This window comes from Canis lupus, chromosome 10 (assembly GCF_011100685.1).
Source record: "Canis lupus familiaris isolate Mischka breed German Shepherd chromosome 10, alternate assembly UU_Cfam_GSD_1.0, whole genome shotgun sequence".
NCBI lineage: Eukaryota > Metazoa > Chordata > Mammalia > Carnivora > Canidae > Canis > Canis lupus.
This window is the reverse complement of record NC_049231.1, coordinates 1,130,832-1,151,720: the sequence shown is the minus strand read 5'-3', so window position 1 is coordinate 1,151,720 and position 20,889 is coordinate 1,130,832. Positions and strand designations below refer to the sequence as shown.

Sequence of the window (20,889 nt, the reverse complement as noted above, 5' to 3'; positions counted from 1 at the left end):
AGAGACCCATGCTTTCCCAACTGAGCCAGCCAGGCATACTCATTTTTGCCTAAAATACTTTCCCTTGTTTCATCATAATATCTCCTAATAAGAGAAAGTCCACTTTCCCTGAGGAATAAGACCTCTTAATAATCACTCATAAGACTCTTTGAGTCATTCAATAAACATCTGAATGCCAACTACATGCAAGCCCTATGTGATGCAGTGGGGACTCACAAATGCATAAGAGTATGAGTGAAATATTTCATAGTAAATTTAAACACACACTCACAGGAGCCATTAAGGAATTCACAAAACAGAGCTTATGATCTCCATAACTAGCAAAATGAAATATGTGTGCTAATGGGGATCCAAGTAAAATTGTATAGGAGTATGAAAGAAAAGACAGTTAATTCCCGAGGGAAAAGTTTCTCAAAAAAAGACAATTGTATTTTGAAGAATGTATAGGAAATTAAACTTTTAATGGGGAGCTATAGGGAAATGCAAATAAAAAATCACAGGGTGCATGGGTGGCTCAGTCAGTTAAACGTCTGTCTTCAGCCCGGGTCATGATCCTAGGGTCCTGGGTTCGGGACCCACGTTGGGCTCTCCACTCAGTGGGGAACCTGTTTCTCCCTCTCACTCTGCCTCTGTGCTCTCTCTCGTTCTCTCTCTCTCTCTCTGTCTCAAGTAAATAAAATCTTTACAAAATCATGAGATACTATTTAATATCCACTAGGATGGCTATAATAAGATTATTGTTTTATTTTTTTTTAAGATTTTATTTATTTATTCATGAGAGGCACAGAGAGAGAGAGAGCCCACCTGGGCTGCCCAAGATAATTGTTTTAATCAAAAGTAACTTTGAGGGATCCCTGGGTGGCGCAGCGGTTTAGCGCCTGCCTTTGGCCCAGGGCGCGATCCTGGAGACCCGGGATCGAATCCCACGTCGGGCTCCCGGTGCATGGAGCCTGCTTCTTCCTCTGCCTGTGTCTCTGCCTCTCTCTCTCTCTCTCTGTGTGACTATCATAAATAAATAAAAAATTTGAAAAAAAAAAGTAACTTTGATGCTATAATCAATAATAACAATAACAAATGCTGGCAAGAATGTAAAGAAAGAATCAGGAACCCTTCTACACTGCTGGTGGGAACGTAAAGTGATACAGCTGCTCTGAAAAACAGTTTAAGAGTTCCTAAAACAGTTAAACACAGTTTTCACATAACCCAGCAATTCCACTCCTAAGTATATACCCAGGAGAACTGAAAACATATGTCCACACAAAACCTGTGTACAAATTTCATAGTAGCATTACTTATATTAGCCCAAAGTGGAAACAACAAATGTCTATCAACTGATGAATGGATAATAAAGTGTAGTATATCCATACATGAAACTACTATTCAGCTATAAGAGGGAATGAAGTACGGATACATGCTACTACATGGATGAACCTTCAAAACATGCAAAGTGAAAGAAGTCACAAAGGAGCACATATTGTATGATTCCATCACGTGAAATATCTAGAACAGGCAAAGCTATATATAGACAAAGTAGATTAGTGACTACCTGACTGGGAGAGGTAAGCAGTGAGAATGGGGGGCGGGAGGGGGTGTGGAAGAGGGCTGGTGGCTAAGTGGTGGGGTTTCTTTTGGGGGTAATGAAAATGTCCTAAAATTGATTATGGTAATTGATACAAACTCTGCAAATACACTAAAAGCCACTGAATTGTATACTTTAAATGAGTGAATTGTATGGTATGTGAATTATATCTCAATAAAGCTACTATAAAAATTTGATGGGGTTGGGTGGAGAGAAGAGGACATTCCAACCACTAAAATAACATCTTGAGAGGGACACCTGGGTGGCTCAGTGGCTGAGTGTCTGCCTTCGGCTGGGGGCATGATCCTGGAGTGCTGGGATCAAGTCCTACATCGGGCTCCCAGATGGAGCCTGCTTCTTCCTCTGCCTATGTCTCTACCCCCCGCCCCTGTGTCTTCTCATGAAAAAATAAAATCTTAAAAAAAAATCTTGCGATATTTGGCAATCACAGGTTAACATGAACTAGCACAGAATTCAGCTTAGGGGGGCACCTGGATGGCTCAGTGGTTGACCGTCTGCCTTTGGCTCAGGGCGTAATCCTGGAGCCCTAAGATCAGTCGCATCAGGCTCCCTACACGAGTCTGCTTCTCCCTATGCTTCTATCTCTCTCTGTGCCTCTCATGAATAAATAAATAAAATCTTAAAAAAAAAAAAAAAGAATTCAGCTTAGGTTGACATCAGCCTACTCCACTTCCAGATAGAAACGTCCTAAGATTAATATATTTTATTGAAATTCAAGTGGAAGTATAGATTAATCATTAAATCATATCAGAGCAAGAAATGGCTATTTCCAAGGTGTCTCGCTGGTTCAGTCAGAAGACCATGTGCTTACCTCAGGGTCGTAAGTTCGAACCCCAAATTGAGTGTAGAGATTGCTAAAAAAACAAGCTTTACCAAAAAAAAAAACAAAACAAAACAAGAGATAGAGAAAGGGATATTTCCTACAATCCCCTTTTCCTAAAACAATAAACATTAACAATATTAAAAACAAAACAAAAAACAAAAAGGCATCTCTGGAAAATGCAGAGCCTGAGCCAGAGATCACATAACACATATCTGTCCACCACAGCTGGTTTCATTTATTTATTCCCCCACCCCATAGCTGGTTTTAAAAGCTGACTCAGCACTTTCTACTACTTCCTCTAAATTCAAGTAAACCTGACACCATCTCCAGCTTATCTCCTCCTCCTCCTCTTTCATGGGTCTTCCCACAACAGTAGCAAATTGTTTCATATATCCTTTAATACCAAGATGGTAACAGTAAGGTGTACCAACCATATGGCCTCCAGAGAGTTTTTTATGTTTATACCAGGTGGTACTCAAACTGGGTCTCAAGTATACAATTGCTACTTAAAAACCCTAAGCCTCAGGACGCCTGGGTGGCACAGCGGTTAGGTGCCTGCCTTCGGCTCAGGTTGTGATCCTGGGATCCGGGATGGGATCAAGTCCCACATTGGGCTCCCTGCGAGGAGCCTGCTTCTCCCTTTGCCTGTGTCTCTGCCTCTCTCTTAGTCTCTCTCTCATGAATGAATAAATAAATCTTAAAAAAAAAAAAAAAAAAAAAAAAAACCTAAGCCAAAATTACTACAGAATCCTCAGTTAAGCATATAGCCACAGCATATTGCCCAGGAATCCATTTGCATTTCCATATCCACTCACCACTCTTGCCCACCTTTCTTTGTGTACCAGGAAGCTGCCATAGAGAGTGCATGCACACGCTCCCTTGTCCTCTGGCTTCTAGCTGAATTTGGCTAACCAGATGTACACAAGATCAAAGGGTAGGAGGAAAATGAGATCAGAATATTTATTTCCCTAGCTCCTGCCAAAGTACCATGATTTGGCTGCATACTACTGAAGCCGACAGTTCTTTCCATACAGCTACTCTCAGATTCTGAGGTAATCTCTCTCAGTACTTTGCTTTATTAGATCTAGAGGTAATGAGGTAATGTAGGCTCTGTAATTGCTGGCTATAGGGTACTCTGCTCTCTCTCACTGGTTTCCTTAAACCTCTTTGTAAATAGTCTCTTTATTAAATCTTTCTCAAATTACTCAATTTGGATATGCCATCTGTTTCCTTTTGGGACCCTGAATGATGAACCAACCATTCTACCTTGAAGACTCGCGTGGAAGATTTGTGTCAGAAGCTCTTGAGAAACTCTGATTTCTCCAAAACTGAGTAACAAAAACCCCTCTCAATGTGCAAAAATTCTCAAGGTACAATTTAACACAGAATTCTGTTCTATATCAATTTGTCTTTTTTTTTTTTAAGATTTTATTTATTTAGTCATGAAAGACACACAGAGAGAGGCAGAGACCCAGGCAGAGGGAGAAGCAGGCTCCATGCAGGGAGCCGGATGTGGGACTTGATCCTGGGACTGTGGGATCACGTCCCAGGCCAAAGGCAGGCACTCAACCGCTGAGCCACCCAGGCATCCCTATATCAATTTGTCTTAACTTTAACAGTGCCTTAAATCCTTTCACATCTATGATGTCATTTGATCTTCCTAACAACTCTGTGAGGTGGAACTGGAGATGTGTTATTCTCTTTTGAGACTTAGAAACTGAGGCTTAGTCTTATTTCAACATTCTGTTACATTGCTTTGCTTTTTGTTAAGCAGAATCAAGTAAGAGAAAACCCAAATACTGAAAGTATCCAAACCAGTGCAAACAGCTGAGTAAACACGTAAAGTAGCCCTTTACATGACCCTATATCCTTTGTTTCTCTCCCTTCTGGAAAGAGAACAGTTCTAAGTTCCCAGGCAGTAGGTAACATCTAGTTAGTGTAGAACATTTAAGGAACAAACGTATCTGAACTATGACTCAAATACGCTAGATGAAACTCTTATAGATTGGTGCTTAGAGAAACCAACCAGATCAAGAGCCCTCAACTGAAGTATATGGACAATTCTAAGGAGGGCAGAGCCCTTTTAGGCACAGTGGTTTCAGGAAGTACAAGCTCATGCCTGCAACCCAACTAATAACCATGTCACCAGTTTGTGGGTACATGTCAGTGTGGCAATACCTCATATGTATGAGGAAACAATACAAAAAAAAAGTTAAATAACTTCTCAGGACAAAAGAAGGATCTTTAAAGGTTTTTTGTTTTTAAGATTTTATTTATTTATTCATGAGACACACAGAGAGAGAGAGAGAGAGAGAAACAGGCTCCTCACAGGGAGCGCAATGCAGGACTCGATCCGGCACCAGGATCACGCCCTGAGCCAAAGGCCGATGCTCAACCGCTGAGCCACCCAGGCATCCCAGATCTTTAAAGGTTAAGCAGCTGAAGTCAGAACGTGACAGCCAACTGCTTGGGAAGAATATGTGTGGAACTCAACTGAGCCCCCACTGAATGTTATTCTGCATTATTGAACCCCTCCACAGCTAGGCTGATGGATTATCTGTGTTCAGGAGAATATATGGCCTAGGAAGGAACTGCAAAGTGAACAAGAATAGCTGCATCAGTACAGCTCCATGGCTCACAGAGAAGTGTGAGCCTCTTCCACAGGGCAGTTGTTTCAAAAAGAGAAAAGATAACACCTGCTTATCTGTTTTACCCTACCGCATCATTTACCATATTTTCATCATTTAACACAATTTCATTTCAGCCAGAAATAGATCAGAAACTCACAGAAGTCAGGAAACACCAGCACTTCTCTTTTCCACCCTCACACTACCTGTTCAAAGAATACCCAGATTGGTAGATTGGGGATCTGGTCTTAAGACTCAAAATCTTTACTTTTTTTTTTTTTTTTTTTAGTAATCTCTATACACAAACCCAAGACTTCGAGATCAAGAGTCAGATGCTCTTCTGACTGAGCTAGCCAGGTGCCCTGTAATTACTTTAAAATAAATAAGGGGCACCTGGGTGGCTCAGTGGTTGAGTGTCTGCCTTTAGATCAGGGCATGATCCTGGGGTCCCAGGATCAAATTCTACATTGGGCTCCCCACAGGGAGCCTGCTTCTCCCTCTGCCTGTGTTCTCTGCCCCTCTCTGTGTCTCTCATGAATAAGTAAATAAAATCTAAAAAAAAAAAAAAAAAAAAAAATCCTTAAATAAATAAATCTCTTAAAAATCTGACACACTATTTTTTTTTTTTTTTAAGTAGGACATAATACTGAGGCACTTGGGTGGCTCAGTTGGTTAAGCATCTGCTTTCACAGCTCAGGTCATAGTCCCAGGGTCCTGGGATCGAGCCCCACACCAGGCTCCCTGCTCAGCAGAGAGCCTGCTTCTCCCTCTCCCTGCTTGTGCTCTCTCTTTCTCCCCCAAATGAATTTTTAAAAAAAAGAGTAGGATAGAATATTAAAATACTTGAGGTTTTTTTGCCTAAGTCCGGGATCTGTGATCTTCTAATTCCTAAAATAACTTAAATCTCAAAAAGACAGTGATCTGAACAAAACTTTCCTTGGGAAAATGTTAACCTACTTTACCAAACTCATAATCTCAAACACAATTGGAACGGGGCAGAGGTTGGAGGTAAGGGGTGGAGATGAGGACTTGTTGCGAAACTGAGCACACTGAATACCAAAAACTGATTAAGCTGATCCTTAACACGAGTTTGAACTATGCAGGTCTACTTACTTATACGTGGATTTTTTTCGATACAGTAATGTAAACTTTTTTTCTTCCTTATATATATATTTTTTAGATTTTATTTACTTATTTGAGGGACAGAGCAAGCACAGAGGAAGAGGGAAAAGTAGCCTTCCCACTGGCCAGGAAGCCGGATGTGGGCTCCATCTTAGGACCCAGAGATCACAACCTGAGCCAAAGGCTTAACCAACTGAGCCACCCACATGCCCCATCTTCCTTATGATATTCTTAATAACACTTTCTTGTTTCTAGCTTACTGTGTGGTGAGAATACAGTATATAATACATATAAAATACAAAATATGTATTAATCAACTGTTTATGTTATTGGTAAGGCTTCTGGTTAAAAGTAGGCTATTAGGGATCCTTGGGTGGCTCAGAGGTTTAGCGCCTGCCTTCGGGCCAGGGCGTGATCATGGAGTCCTAGGATTGAGTCCCACATCAGGCTCCCAGCATGGAGCCTGCTTCTCTCTCTGCCCCCACCCCCCTCTCTCTCTGTTTGTCTCTCATGAATGAATAAATAATCTTTTAAGTAAATAAAAGTAGGCTATTAGTATTAAGTTTGGGGGGAGTCAAAACCTATATCTGGATTTTCAACTGCACAGGTGTTCAGTGCCCCAACCCTCACATTGTTCAAGGGTAAATGTATAAACAAAGGGTAAGTTTTCCAAAAAAAGAGAATATTCTTTTTTTTAATTCTTTATTTAAATTTAATTTAGTGGGGCGGTCCCAGTGGCGCAGTGGTTTAGCGCCACCTGCAGCCCGGGGGTGTGATCCTGGAGACCTGGGATCGAGTCCCATGACGGGCTCCCTGAGTGGAGCCTGCTTCTCCCTCTGCCTGTGTCTCTGCCTCTCTTTCTGTGTCATAAATAAATAAATAAATAAATAAATAAATAAATAAATAAATTTAATTTAGTTAACATACCTATATTATTAGTTTCAGGGGTAAAATTTAGTGATTCATCAGTTGCATATAACACTCAGAGCTCATTACATCACATGCCCTCCTTAATGCCCATCACCCAGTAACCCCCTCCTCCCATCCATCTTCCCTCCAGCAACCCTTGGTTTGTTTCTTAGAGTTAAGAGTTTCATCGTCTGCCTCCCTCTCTATTTTCTTTTTATTTTCCTTCCCTTCTCCTATGTTCATCTGTTTTCTTTCTTAAATTCCACATGAGTGAAATCATAAGGTATTTGTCTTTCTCTGAAGGAGAAAATTCTTTTTTTTTTTACATTTTTTAATTTAAATTCAATTTGCCAACATATAACACTCAGTGTTCATCCCATCAAGTGCCCTCCTCAGTGCCTATCACCCAGTTACCCTATTTCCCCACCCAACTCCCCTTCTGCAACCCTTTGTTTGTTTCCAGGAGTTAGGAGTCTCTCATGGTTTGTCTCCCTCTCTAATTTTTCCCACTCAGTTCTCCTCCTTTCCCTTATAATCTCTTTCACTATTTCTTATATTCCATATGAGTAAAACCATTATGATGATTGTCCTTCTCCAATTGACTTATTTCACTCGTCATAATACCCTCCAGTTCCAACCACATCGAAGCAAATGTTAGGTATTCGTCTCTTCTGATGACTAATATTCCATTGTATATATAGACCACATCTTATTTATCCGTTCATCCATCGAAGGACATCATGGCTTCTTCCACAGTTTGGCTGTTGTGGACATTGCTGCTGTGAACATTGGGGTGCAGGTTTCCGGTATTTCACTATATCAGTATCTTTGGGGTAAATACCCAGTAGTACAATTGCTGGGTCATAGGGTAGCTCTATTTTTAACTTTTTAAAGAACTTCCACACTATTTTCCAGAGTGGCTGCACCAGCCTGCATTCCCACCAACAGTGCAAGAGGGTTCCCCTTTCTCCACATTCTCTCCAACATTTGTTGTTTCCTGTCTTGTTAATTTTTGCCATTCTCACTTTATTATCTCTCTTTTTCTGCTTGGTGTAGGCTTTATTTGCTGTTCTTTCTCCAGTTCCTTTAGGTGCGAGGTTAGCTGGTGTATTTGAGGTTTTTTCCAATTTTTTGAGGGATGCTTTTATTGCAATGTATTTCCCTCTAAGGATTGCTTTTGCTGTATCCCAAAGTTTTGAACAGCTGTATTTTCATTTTCATTAGTTTCCTTTTTTTTTTAAAAGATTTTATTTATTTATTCATGAGAGACACACACACACACAGAGGCACAGACACAGGCAGAGGGAGAAACAGGCTCCATCCAGGGAGCCTGACACGGGATCCTGATCCCTGGTCTCCAGGATCACACCCTAGGCTGAAGGCAGTGCTAAACCTCTGAGCCACCTGGGCTGCCCCATTTTCATTAGTTTCCATGAGTCTTTTTAATTCTTCTCTAATTTCCTGGTTGACCCATTCATCTTTTAGTAGGATGTTCTTTAACCTCCATGTGTTTGAGTTTCTTCCAAATTTCTTCCTGTGATTGAGTTCTAGTTTCAAAGCTTTGTGGTCTGAAAAATACGCAGGGGACAATCCCAATCTTTTGGTATCAGTTGAAACCTCGTTTGGTATCAGTTGAAACCCAGTATGTGGTCTATTCTGGAGAAAGATCCATGTGCACTTGAGAAGAATGTGTATTCAGTTGCATTTGGATGGAATGTTCTGTATATACCTGTGAAATCTATTTGGTCCATTGTATCATTCAAGACCCTTGTTTCTGGAATGCCTCAGTGACTCAGTGGTTAAGCATCTGCGTTTGGGCCGGGGCATGATCCTGGAGTGGTGGGATCGAGTCCCACATCGGGCTTCCTGCATGGAGCCTGCTTCTCTCTCTGCCTTGTGTCTCTGCCATTCTCTCTCTGTGTGTGTGTCTCATGAATAAATAAAATCTTTAAAAAGACTCTTGTTTCTTTGGTGATGTTCTGCTTAGAAGATCTGTCATTTGCTGAAAGTGCTGTGTTGAAGTGTCTTACTATTAGTGTATCATTATCTAAGTGTCTCTTTACTTTGGTTATTAATTGATTGATATATTTGACAGCTCCACATTAGGGGCATAAATATTCATGATTGTTAGGTCTTCTTGTTGGAAGACCCCTTAAATATGATGTAGTGTCAGGAGGAGAAAATTCTATCCAGTTCCTGGATAATAATACGTAAGATTATGTAAGAATTTTTGCAAGATCCACCAGTACCCAGAGTCACATAAATATATACTATGTACATAGCAGCTACAATATAGTAGCATCTATAAAGAATATTTTTAAAAGGGAAAATCCTTACTCTCTTAAGCTGATATGCTAAAACAAAATAGCTGTTTTTCTTTTTGCTTATTACAAAATAATTTTGACAAAACTTATAAAACAGAATCTCAGTTTCCTACTTACCTACTAAAGGTATCATTTGGAGGTGAAATAAAAAAAAATTAGAATGGGAATAAGAGACTTCTACTTTAAGGCAATCTTCTACTACCCCTGACTTCTTTCGTTTTCTCCAGTCTCCTTCTTCTCTCTTACTCCCTTCCTTTCTTTGTCCATTTTTCCCCCTTCTTTTCTATCTTTGTTTAGGCTTACTCCTGACAGTTTTGTTCAGTGATATCCTTAAGTCGTAACTAAGGGATATGGGTTATGATATTAAAGTTGTTCACATCCTACCTATTTAAAAAAAAAAGGAGAAGACACTTTTTTTTTTTTTTTAGGAGATGACACTTCTAGTAGAGAATAGGAAGCAAAGTTTAGTAGCAAGAGCTTTTTATTTTTTATAATGGAAAATATCTACAAAAGTAGATGAAGAACATAATGAATCCTTACCTACTTATCAGTTAGCTTCAACAATTATTCATGTACAAACTGCCTCATCTGTAGCTCTATTTCCCTACCTCCCATATAATTTCAAATCAAATACTAAATATATCATGTCATTCTAAAATATTTCAACATGTAAAAAAAAAAGGGGGGGGAAGGGGTGGGAAAAAATATTTCAACATGTATCCCTGAAAAAATATTTTTTAAAGTTTATTTATTTATTTACTTAAGCAATCTCTACATCCAATATGGGGATCAAACTCCTAACACTGAGACCAAGAGTTGCATACTCTTCAAACTGAGCCAGGCAAGTGGCCCTGAAAAAAGTATTAAAAAAAAGCACAGTATCACTATATCACTTAAAAAATTAGTAATTTGGGATGCCTGGGTAGCTCAGTGGTTGAGTATCTACTTTCGGCTCAGGGCGTGATCCTGGGATCTGGGATGGAGTCTCGCATTGGGCTCCTTGCATGGAGCCTTCTTCTCCCTCTGCCTGTATCTCTGCCTCTCTCTCTTATGAATAAATAAAACCTTTAAAAAAATTAGTAATTCCTGGGTTGCCTGGCTGGCACAGTCAGCAGAGCATATGACTCTTGATCTTGAGGTTGTAAATTCAATCCATATTAGGTGTACAGCTTACTTAAAAAAAAGAAAAATTTCCAATTGTCTCATACATATTAAACTTTTTTGTTTTGTTTCATCTTGCAATTTATTTGTTTCAAAATAGGATGCAAAGGATATCAGTAAGGTCCACATATTATGACTGATTGCTATGTCTGACATCCTCCTATTCATTCATTCCTTTTTTTCCCCCAATTTTTTTGTTAAAGAAATTGTGTTCATTGATATGTAGCAGTATAAACATTATCCCATTCAAGAAACACTAAGTGCTCACTATTTGGAGAATAAAAACAACCTATAACTGAACAACTGGGGTGCCTGGGTAGCTCAGACGGCTAGGTGTCCCAACTCCTGATTTCAGCTCAGGTGATGATCTCAGGGTTGTGAGATGGAGTCTGATCCCTGCATCAGGTTCTGTGCTGGGCATGGAGCCTGATTAAAATTCTCTCTCTCCATCCCTCTCTCTCGGCCCCTCCCCCTCTCTAAAAAATAAATAATAAATACATATAGCTGAACAATTATTGTATCTCTAACATATAGAGATGCTATGAAGAAATGCAAAACAAGAAAACCTGGCCCTCAACAAGTATAAAATATAATCCAAAAACAGAACATTTACATTTAAAAAATCAAAACAAAAACTCGTGGTAACAATGTAAAAGTGCCCCTGGCCTAGGCTCTCAAAAGTGACTACTGAAGCTAATCTCAAGAAAAAAAAAAAAAAAACAAAAACTAGAAAAGTGAATACAAGAAAGTTGAAACTGACCTATTATTTTATTATCTTTTTGTCAAGCAAAGAGAAGACAACATTTGCTGGTCATCTACCATATTCCAAGCCCTAGAGGATTTTGTTATCTAATATAATCCTTACAAAGAAGATAATAAGCAAGTATCATTTCCATTTTGGTTTTTGTTGATGTGGAAACTGATATTCAGAGGAGTTTGCTACTTTTCCAAGTTCACATAATTAATAAATAGTAAAATCTTATTCTTAACTCAGGATCATCTGGCTCCCACACCCACAGCCTTTTTTTCCATTGCTGTTTCTTTAAACACAGGAAACGCAATTGCTTTCACAAACTGTAAGTAAGGTCAACAATTAACCCCAATTATTTTTAAAAAAGAAAAATCAATTTCTAAAATGTTTTTAAATCAACAGTCTAAAAATGACACCAAAAGAGGCAGAGATTTAGCTTATCATCTTACCTCAATCATCAAAAAATCTACTAGATTAAGCACTGTCTGATCTGTGAAAATGGAACCAAATCAAGAGAATCTTGTCACCTTTGTAGAGAAAAACACTGTTCCTCACTCTGTGTGTTTTTTTCAGTGTAGAGGGACAGATATTAGCATATCACCCTCCTATAATGAGAGACTTTAGAAGCAACAGCATGGAAGGAAGTAGGGAAGGAAGGGGCACACAGATCCTTTTCCAATCTTCAGGATTCAGATGAAGGGAGTACAGACATACTTAGGAGATTTTGTGGGTTCAGTTCGGATCATCATTCTAAATCAAATGTCACAATAAAGCAAGTCAGGGCAGCCCGGGTGGCTCAGCAGTTTAGTGCTGCCTTTAGCCCAAGGTGTGATCCTGGAGACCTGGGATCAAGTCCCACATCGGGCTCCCTGTGTGGAGCCTGGTTCTCCCTGTGTCTCTGCCTCTCTCTTTCTCTCATAAATAAATAAAATCTTTAAAAAAAAAAAAAAAAAAGGTAAGTCAAATTTTTTGGTTTCCCAATACACATGAAAGCTATGTTTACACTATGCCATAGTCTATTAAGTACACAATTAGCATTATGTCTTTAAAAAAAACTGTAATTACCTTAATTTAAAAATATTTTATTGCTGGGGCTCGTGGGGGGCTCACTTGAAAAAGCATGTTTTTTTTTATCTGAGTTGTGAGTTTAAGCCCCACATTGGGTACAGATATTACTTGAAACAAACTTAAAAAAATACTTTATGGCTAAAAAATGCTAAGCATCGGGGATCCCTGGGTGGCTCAGCGGTTTAGCACCTGCCTTTGGCCCAGGGTACGATCCTGGAGTTCCGGGATCAAGTCCTGCGTCAGGCTCCCTGCATGGAGCCCTCCTCCTGTCTCTGCCTCTCTCTTTCTCTGTCTATCATGAATAAATAAATAAATAAATCTTAAAAAAATGCTAAGCATCATCAGGGCTTCCAATGAGTTGCAATCTTTTTGGTAGTGTAGGATCTTGCCTCAATGTTTACGGCTGCTGATGATCAGGGTAGTAGTTGCTGAAGGGTGAGGCGGCTGTGGCAATTTCTTAAAATAAAACAACAGTGAAGTTTGCCACATCAGTTGACTCTTCCTCTCACAAAAAATTTATCTGTAGCACATCTGTAGCTTGATAGCATTTTACACACAGAACTTCTTTCACAACTGGAGTCAATCTTCTCAAATCCTGCTGCTTGCTTTATCAACTAAGTTTATGTAATATTCTAAATCATTCATTGTCATTTCAAGTCTTCACAGCATCTTCACTAAGAATGGACTCCATCTCAAGAAACCACATTCTAAGAGGGTTCTCAGTCAGTAGAGCATGCAACTCTTGATTTTGGGGTCATGAGTTTAAGCCCCACGTTGTGGGTAGAGTTTACTGACAAACAAACACAAAAACAACTTTCTTAGCTCATCCATATGAAGCAATTCCTCATGCACTCAAATTTATCATGATATTGCAGCAATCCAGTCACATCTTCAGACTTCACTTCTAATTCCAGTTCTCTTGCTATTTCTACCACATGTGCAGTAACATCCTCCACTGAAGTCTTGAACCCCTCAGAGTCATCCATGAGGGTTGGAATCTTCTTCCAAACTCCTGTTCACATTGATATTTTAGCCTCTTCCCATGAATCATGAATATTCTTAACGGCAACAGCATAGTGAATCCATTCCAGAAGATTTTCTATTTACTTGGCTCAGATCCATCAGAGGAATCACTATCTATAGAAGCCATAGCCTTACAAAACATATTTCTCAAATACTAAGACTTGAAAGTCAAAATTACTCCTTGATCCATGGGCTGCAGAATGGATGTTGTGTTAGTAGGCATGAAAACAACATTAATTTCACTGGACATCTCCATCAGAGCTCTTGGGTGGCCAGGTAATTGTCAATGAGCAGTAATATTTTGAAAGGAATTTTTTTTTGAAGCAGTAAGTCTCAACACTGGGTCTAAAATATTCAGTACAACATGTTATAAAGAGATGTGCTGTCATTCAGGACATCGTTATTCTATTTACAGAGCATAGGCAGAGCAGATTCAGCATAATTCTTAAGGCCCCTAGGATTTTCAGAATGGTCAATGAACATTCGCTTCAACTTTAAGTCATCAACTGCATTAACCTCAACAAAAGAGTCAAGTCTGGGACACTGAGTGGCTCAGTGGTTGAGCATCTGTCTTCAGCTCAGGGCGTGGTCCCAGGGTCCTGAGATCAAGTCCTGCATTGGGCTCCTTGCAGGGAACCTGCTTCTCCCTCTGTCTGTGTCTCTGCCTCTCTCTCTCTGTGTCTCTCATGAATAAATGAAATCTTAAAAAAATAAAATAAAAAAAGTCTGTCCCTTGAAGCATGGCATTAACTTCTCTCTAGCTATCAAAGTGCTGAATAGTGGTTTCTTCCAGTAGAAGGCTGTTTCATCTACACTGAAAAATCTGTTGTTTAGTGTAGCCACCTTCATTAATTATCTTAGATCTTCTGGATAACTTGATGCAGTTTCTATGTCATCACTTCCTCCTCCGTACTTTTGTGTTACGGAGATGGCTTCTACCTTAAACCTCATGAACTAACCTCTCCTATCCTCAAACTTTTCTTCTGCAGTTTTCTCACATATTAGCCTTCATAGAATTGAAGATAATTAGGCCCTTGCTCTCTATTACATTTTGGACTAAGGGAATGTTGTGGCTGGTTTGATCTTCTACCCACACCACTAAAACTTTCTCCATATCGGTAATAAGTCTGTTTCACTTATCATTTGTTTTACTTGAGTAGCACTTTTAATTTCCTTCAAAAACTTTTCCTTGGCTGAGGTCCCTAGGGGCTTAGTCAGTTAAGCATCCAACTCTTGATTTCGGATCAGGTCATGATCTCAGGGTTGTGAGATGGAGCCCTAGGCTCTGCATCAGAATCCACGCTGGGTATCGTGCCTGCTTAAGATTTTCTCTCTCCCTCTCTGTCCCTCTCCACAAGCTCACTCATGCTCTGGCACTCTCTTTAAAAAAAAATAAAGGGAATCCCTGGGTGGCTCAGTGGTTTAGCGCCTGCCTTCAGCCCAGGGCCTGATCCTGGAGACACAGGAACGAGTCCCACATCAGGCTCCCTGCATAGAGCCTGCTTCTTCCTCTGCCTAGGTCTCTGCGTTTCTCTCTACTCTGTGTCTTTCATGAATAAATAAATAAAATCTTTAAAAATAATAATAAAAATTTAAAATAAATAAAATAAATAAAAAATAAGAATAAAAAATAAAAAAACTTTTCCTTTGCAGTCACAACTTGGTTAACTGGTGCAAGAGGCCTAGCTTTTGGCCTTAGTTTAGGGGGGTGGGGGGGTATATTTATTTATTTATTTTGGAGAGAAAGAAATAGAACAAGCAGGGAGAGTGGGACAGGTGGAAAGGGAGAATCCTTGCACTGACTCTGCTGAGTGGGAAGCTCTACCAGGGGGGGCTCAATCTCAGGACACTGGGACCATGACCTGAGCTGAAATCAAGAATCTGCCACTTAAGTGACTGAGCCACCCAGGCACCTCCACTGCCCCTATCTCAGCTTTGATAGGTCTTCCCCAGTAAGCTTAATCATTTTTAACTTTTGATATAAAGTAAAAGACATGGAACCGTTCCTTTCACTTGAACATTTAGAGGCCATTGCAGATTATTAATCTGCCTAACTTTAATATTGTGTCTCAAGGAATATGAAAGCCTGAGGAGAGGAAGAAGACATGGGGGAAGAGCCAATGAAGCAGTCAGATCACACAGAACATGTATCGATTAAATTTACCATCTTATAGGAGTTCATGGCACCCCAAAACAATTAAAATAGTAACACAAAGATCAGTGGTCACAGATTAACATAAATAGAACAATTAAAAAATCTGAACTATTGCAATGATTACCAAACTATGACACGAAGTGAGCAAATGCTATTAGAAAAGGGTTCCAACTTGCTTAACATAGGGATGCCACAAATCTTAAATCTGTAAAAAAAAAAAAACAATACCTATAGAGCATGATAAAGTGAAGCACAATAGGATGAGGGATGCCTATACAAATTCAGCTTTTCTATTCCACAATATTTAAGTTTTTGTTTGTTTGTTTGTTTGTTTTAGAGAGAGAGAGCACACAAGTGGGGAGAGGCAGAGGGAGAGAGAGAGGGGAGACAGAATCTCAAGCAGGTTCCACACTCAGCAAGGAACCCAATGTGAGGCTTGATCTCAAGACCCTGAGATCATGAGCTGAGTGGAAACCAAGAGTTAGTCGCTTAATCAACTGAGCCACCCAGGTGCCCCTCCACACTGGTTAAGTTTCAAAGGAGTAAGCCACAAGATGCGGAAGTCCACAGCTTTCCATTTGTTTGTTTGTTCATTAAAAAAAAAAAATGCTGCTGTATCTAGATGGATAAATCTGTCTAAAGCTGGGGTAGTATTAGAAATCCACTGGTCCACAGATATAACCTATGCTCTTGAATATTAGTTTTATTAATAATAAAGGTATTGTTTTTATTTCTCTCAAACTTTCTTCTTATTTCTCACGTGGAGTGGAAGAAGAGGAATGCTTCAAACCGAAACCTCAACAATCTTTAAGGGCAAGGCAAGTATTAATCTCTGGTAGTTAAACGAGGGGGGACAGGTAAAACATTAGCATGCCTGGCCCTCCCAGTTAGCAAGTCCCATAATTGTAAAATAATGACTTAATACTAATTCAACTTGAGTTAGCAACAAAAAGAATAATTTTCTTTCCTTTATTTTACAAATGAGGAAAAATCAGATTCAATTTTTATAAAGGCAGTCAATTATTCACTATTCATTTAGGAATTAAGTAGGCGATGAATAAATGTTTATTAAATATTTTTTCAAAACTATCTTTCTTGACTATAGATCCCATTAACTACCAGAAAGTAGCTGAAATACAGGCTCAAAAAAATTTAAAAATACACAAATACAGGTTCAAAAATCACGAAGACTTAGGTTTAATTCTAGGGTTACCATGTACTAGTTGTGACTCTGGATAAGCTGCCTAACCTTACTTGTAAAATGGGGACAGTAACAGCACCTATGCAATAGAATTGTTATGGAGATGAAAATAAATACATGTAAAGCTCTTATAATAGTGCCTGAGATATAAAAAGACTTCACATCCATTTTTTTCAACAAATACTGAATGCCCGCTTTAGAGTACCAGGCAAGGACAGGTACCAAGGACAAAATGCTGAGCTACACCAGAGATAGTCTTGGTCCTAATAAAATTTAACATTTAGTGGAGATAGAGACATTAATCAAATAATCATAAAGTAATCATGTAATTACCCACTGTGATAAATGAGCTAGAAAGGAAAAGATCAGAAAGTTGTGACCTACTTTAGCTACTCTGATTAAAAAGGTGGTATTTAAGTGAAACTTCAAGGATGAGAAGAAACTAACCATTCAGAGAATGAAAGAGAAGATCATTTCAGAAAAAGGGAATGTGTGCAAAAGATATAAGGTGGGACTTTCAAATGAATCTAAAGATTTTATTTATTTATTTATTTATTTATTTATTTATTTATTTATTTACAGAGAGAGAGAAAGAGAGAGAGCGTGCACAAGCAGGGGGAGCAGCAGACAGCGGGAGAGGGAGAAGTAGCCTCCACGCTGAGCAGGGAGCCTGACATGGGTGGGGCTCAATCCCAGGACCCGGGGACCATGACCTGAGCTGAAGGCAGATGCTTAACTGACTGAGCCATCCAGGAGCCTTTCAAATGAATCTAAAAAGAACAGAAGGCCAGTGAAGGTGGAGTGTAATGAAGGAGGAAAAAAGACTCACAAAACCTTCCAACCTGTGCTGATGTACTTGGTTTTCATTCTCAACACATTAGACAGTCAGTGAATAATTTCCTGTAAGAAAGAAGTTATAAGATCTGATCTATGTTTTGAAAATATTACTGTGGATACTCTGGAAAGAACAAATTGGAGTAAGGCAGGAGTTGAAATCAAAGATCAACTAGGCAGCCACTATAGTACCCAAACAAGAAACAATGCAGTCTGTAACTGGAGAGATGGCAGTAAAGGTGAAAAAAAGTGAAAAGATCTGAGATTTAACTTATATGTAGAATCAAGAGTACTACAACAGTTTATAGATTGGATTTAGGAAAGGATAGTGTCTAGTTTGAGTAACTGGATGGATGGTGGTATCATAACACTGTAGAGATCAGGAGAGGGCAATTTGAGGACTAGAAAGCAAGCATTACATTTTGAATATGTTAAATTTGAGGGGTGCCAGGCTGGTTCAGTCAGCAGAACATTTGACTCTTGATCTCAGGGTCATGGGTTTGAGCACCACACTGGGGCAAAAAATAAGACAAAACAAAACAAACAAAAACAAAAACTTGAATAACATGTGAGATTTCCAGGAAAGAATATCAATTAGGCAGTTAGATGCCCAGAGGAGAGATCTGGTCTAGCAATTATAATCTGCAAATCTGATGGCATAGTAATAACTAAAATTTAGGATGAAAGTATGTATTTTTTTAAGATTTTAATTTTTCATTTAAAGGAGAGAGAGAAAAAAATAAAAATAAAAATAAAAGAGAGAGAGAACCAAGCAAGGGAAGGAACAGAAGAAGAGGGAGAAGCAGACTACTCGCTGAACAGGGAGCCCAATGCAGGGCTTCATCCCAGAAGCCCAGGATCATGACCTGAGCCAAAGGCAGACGTTTAACTAACTGAGCCATCCAGGCACCTCAGAAGAAAGTATACTTAGGAAGAAGGTACGATAAGAAGGCCTAAAGAACTCTAAATAATCAGAAACTGAAGAGAGTAACTGCCAAAGAGACCAAAAGAGAAGGGCCAAAAGGGCAATACCCAAAGTGATAGGTAACCAGAGGCAAAGAAAGAGAGTGCTTCAAGAAATGGATAATAGTCAACCCTAGCAAATGCTAGTAAGAGGTTATGTAAGATGAAAACTAAATTAATAAAAAAGCTAGTTGAATTTGGCAACTTCAAAGTACCTTATGGACTATACCAAACATAAGAATCAGCAAGCCTGAAGAGTGATCACTTGAAATTATCCAGTCAGAAGAGAAAAAAGGAAAAAAGAGAATGAAGAGGAATGAAGAAAGCTTATGGAACTTATGGAACACCTTAATAGAAACAATTTATGCACCCCTAAAATCCCAGATAGAAAAGAAAAAGGGGTAGAAAGTTTATTCAAAGAAATAATAACTGAAAACTACCTAAACCTGGAGAGATTTAGACATCCAATTCATGAAAGTAATGGCACATCCAAAAAAAATTTTTTTTTTAAGATTTTATTTATTTATTTATTCATGAGAATACACAGAGGAGAGAGAGAGGCAGAGACACAGGCAGAGGGAGAGGCAGGTTCCATGCAGGGAGCCCTACGTGGGACTCGATCCCAGGTCTCCAGGATCACACCTTGGGCTGTAGGCAGCGCTAAACCGCTGAGCCACCAGGGCTGCCCACATCCAAAAATTTTAATCCAAAACACTTTTCTCCAAGATACAGTATAATTAAAAATGTCTAAAATTAAAGACAAAGAGAGAATTTAAGTGGTGCCTGGGTGGCTCAGTTAAGTATCCAATTCTTTTTTTTTTTTTTTTTTTAAGATTTTTTACTTATTTATTCATGAAAGACGGGGGCGGGGGGCAGAGACACAAGCAGAAGGAGAAGCAGGCTCCATGTAGGGAGCCCAATGTGGGACTTGATCCCAGGACTCCGGGATCATGACCTGAGCCAAAGGCAGATGCTCAACCGCTGAGCCATCCAGGCATCCCTAAGCATCCAATTCTTGATCTCAACTCAGGTCTTAATCTCAGAGTCATGAATTCAAGCCCTGTGTTTGGCATGGAGCCTACTTTAAAAAAGAGAGACAAAGAAAGAATTTATTATTAAATAAACTCTATATCCTAATGTGGGGACTGAACTCACAATCCTGAAATCAAGAGTTGCATGCTCGGGCAGCCCCGGTGGCGCAGCGGTTTGGCGCCGCCTGCAGCGTGGGGTGTGATCCTGGAGACCCAAGATAGAGTCCCACATCGGGCTCCCTGCATGGAGCCTGCTTCTCCCTCTGCCTGTGTCTCTGCCTCTCTCTCTCTCTCTCTGTCTCTCATGAATAAATAAAATATTAAAAAGAAAAGAAGAAGAAGAGAGGCCTCAGGTACTAGAGGAAGAGGAGAAAGTAGCGTTCCGTAAAACAAATGAAGAAAGTGTTTCAAGGAATAGTGTGATCAATTATGTCAAGTGTTTTGACAATAGATCAATCAAGTAAGATGAGGATACAAACTGACCATTCAACAACATGAAAGTCACTGCAGACCCTTCTAAGAGCAGTTTTGGTGAAGCGGCGGTAGTAAAAGCCTAATGATCTTGGGTTTACAAGAGAATGAATAAGTAGAGAGGATGTGAATCTATAGTAAATTTTATACAGCATGGATAAGAACAAACTTGGTACACTTGGAAAGCAATTTAGCATTACCTCTTTAGAGTGAATATTCACATACCTTGTGACTCAGCAATTCAACTCCTAGGTACAAACACAAGAGAAATTCTTACCAATGTACTACAATACAAATATGAGAATGTTCAGTGCAACAATGTTAGTAATAGCACAAACAAACCTAGAAATAATCCAAAAACTCACTGGCAGGAGAATGGATAAATTATGGTATATTCACAAAATGAAATACCATACAGCATTGAAAAATGAATAATTCACTGCTGTATAGAACATGAATCACAAAAAAATTTTTTTAATTAAATTAAGAGAACATGGATAATGAAAACGTCATATAGAATGGAGGGGAAAAAAGGCCAGAAGACTATGTATTGCAACAAGGCAATATGGTAGTAATTGAGAACATAGACTAAGCCAGACTGAGTTCAAATCCTAACTGGGCCATTCACCAGCAAGTGATTATTAAAACTCTCTGTACCTCATTTTTTCTCACCTGTAAAATGCAGATAATAATGATGAAATTGTTATAAGGATTAAGTGAGATAATGTATACAATTAAATAACTACATACATAGAACAATGTAATTTATTTTTTTAAAATTTTTATTTATTTATGATAGTCACACGCAGAGAGAGAGAGAGAGAGG

General features: G+C 39.1%; 1 protein-coding gene across 12 annotated transcripts in view; it reads right to left on the bottom strand.

Annotated features, from left to right (window-relative positions):
- RBMS2 (RNA binding motif single stranded interacting protein 2) overlaps positions 1–20,889 on the bottom strand; it is a 91,913-nt gene that overhangs the window by 31,267 nt on the left and 39,757 nt on the right. For 3 of the 12 annotated variants that reach the window (XM_038549710.1, XM_038549707.1, XM_038549711.1), the window contains one exon: positions 20,289–20,311. The exons of the other annotated variants lie outside the window; for them this stretch is intronic. The gene's annotated coding sequence lies outside the window, so the exon portion shown is untranslated. The remainder of the gene's footprint in view (positions 1–20,288; positions 20,312–20,889) is intronic. 12 annotated transcript variants of the gene reach the window in all.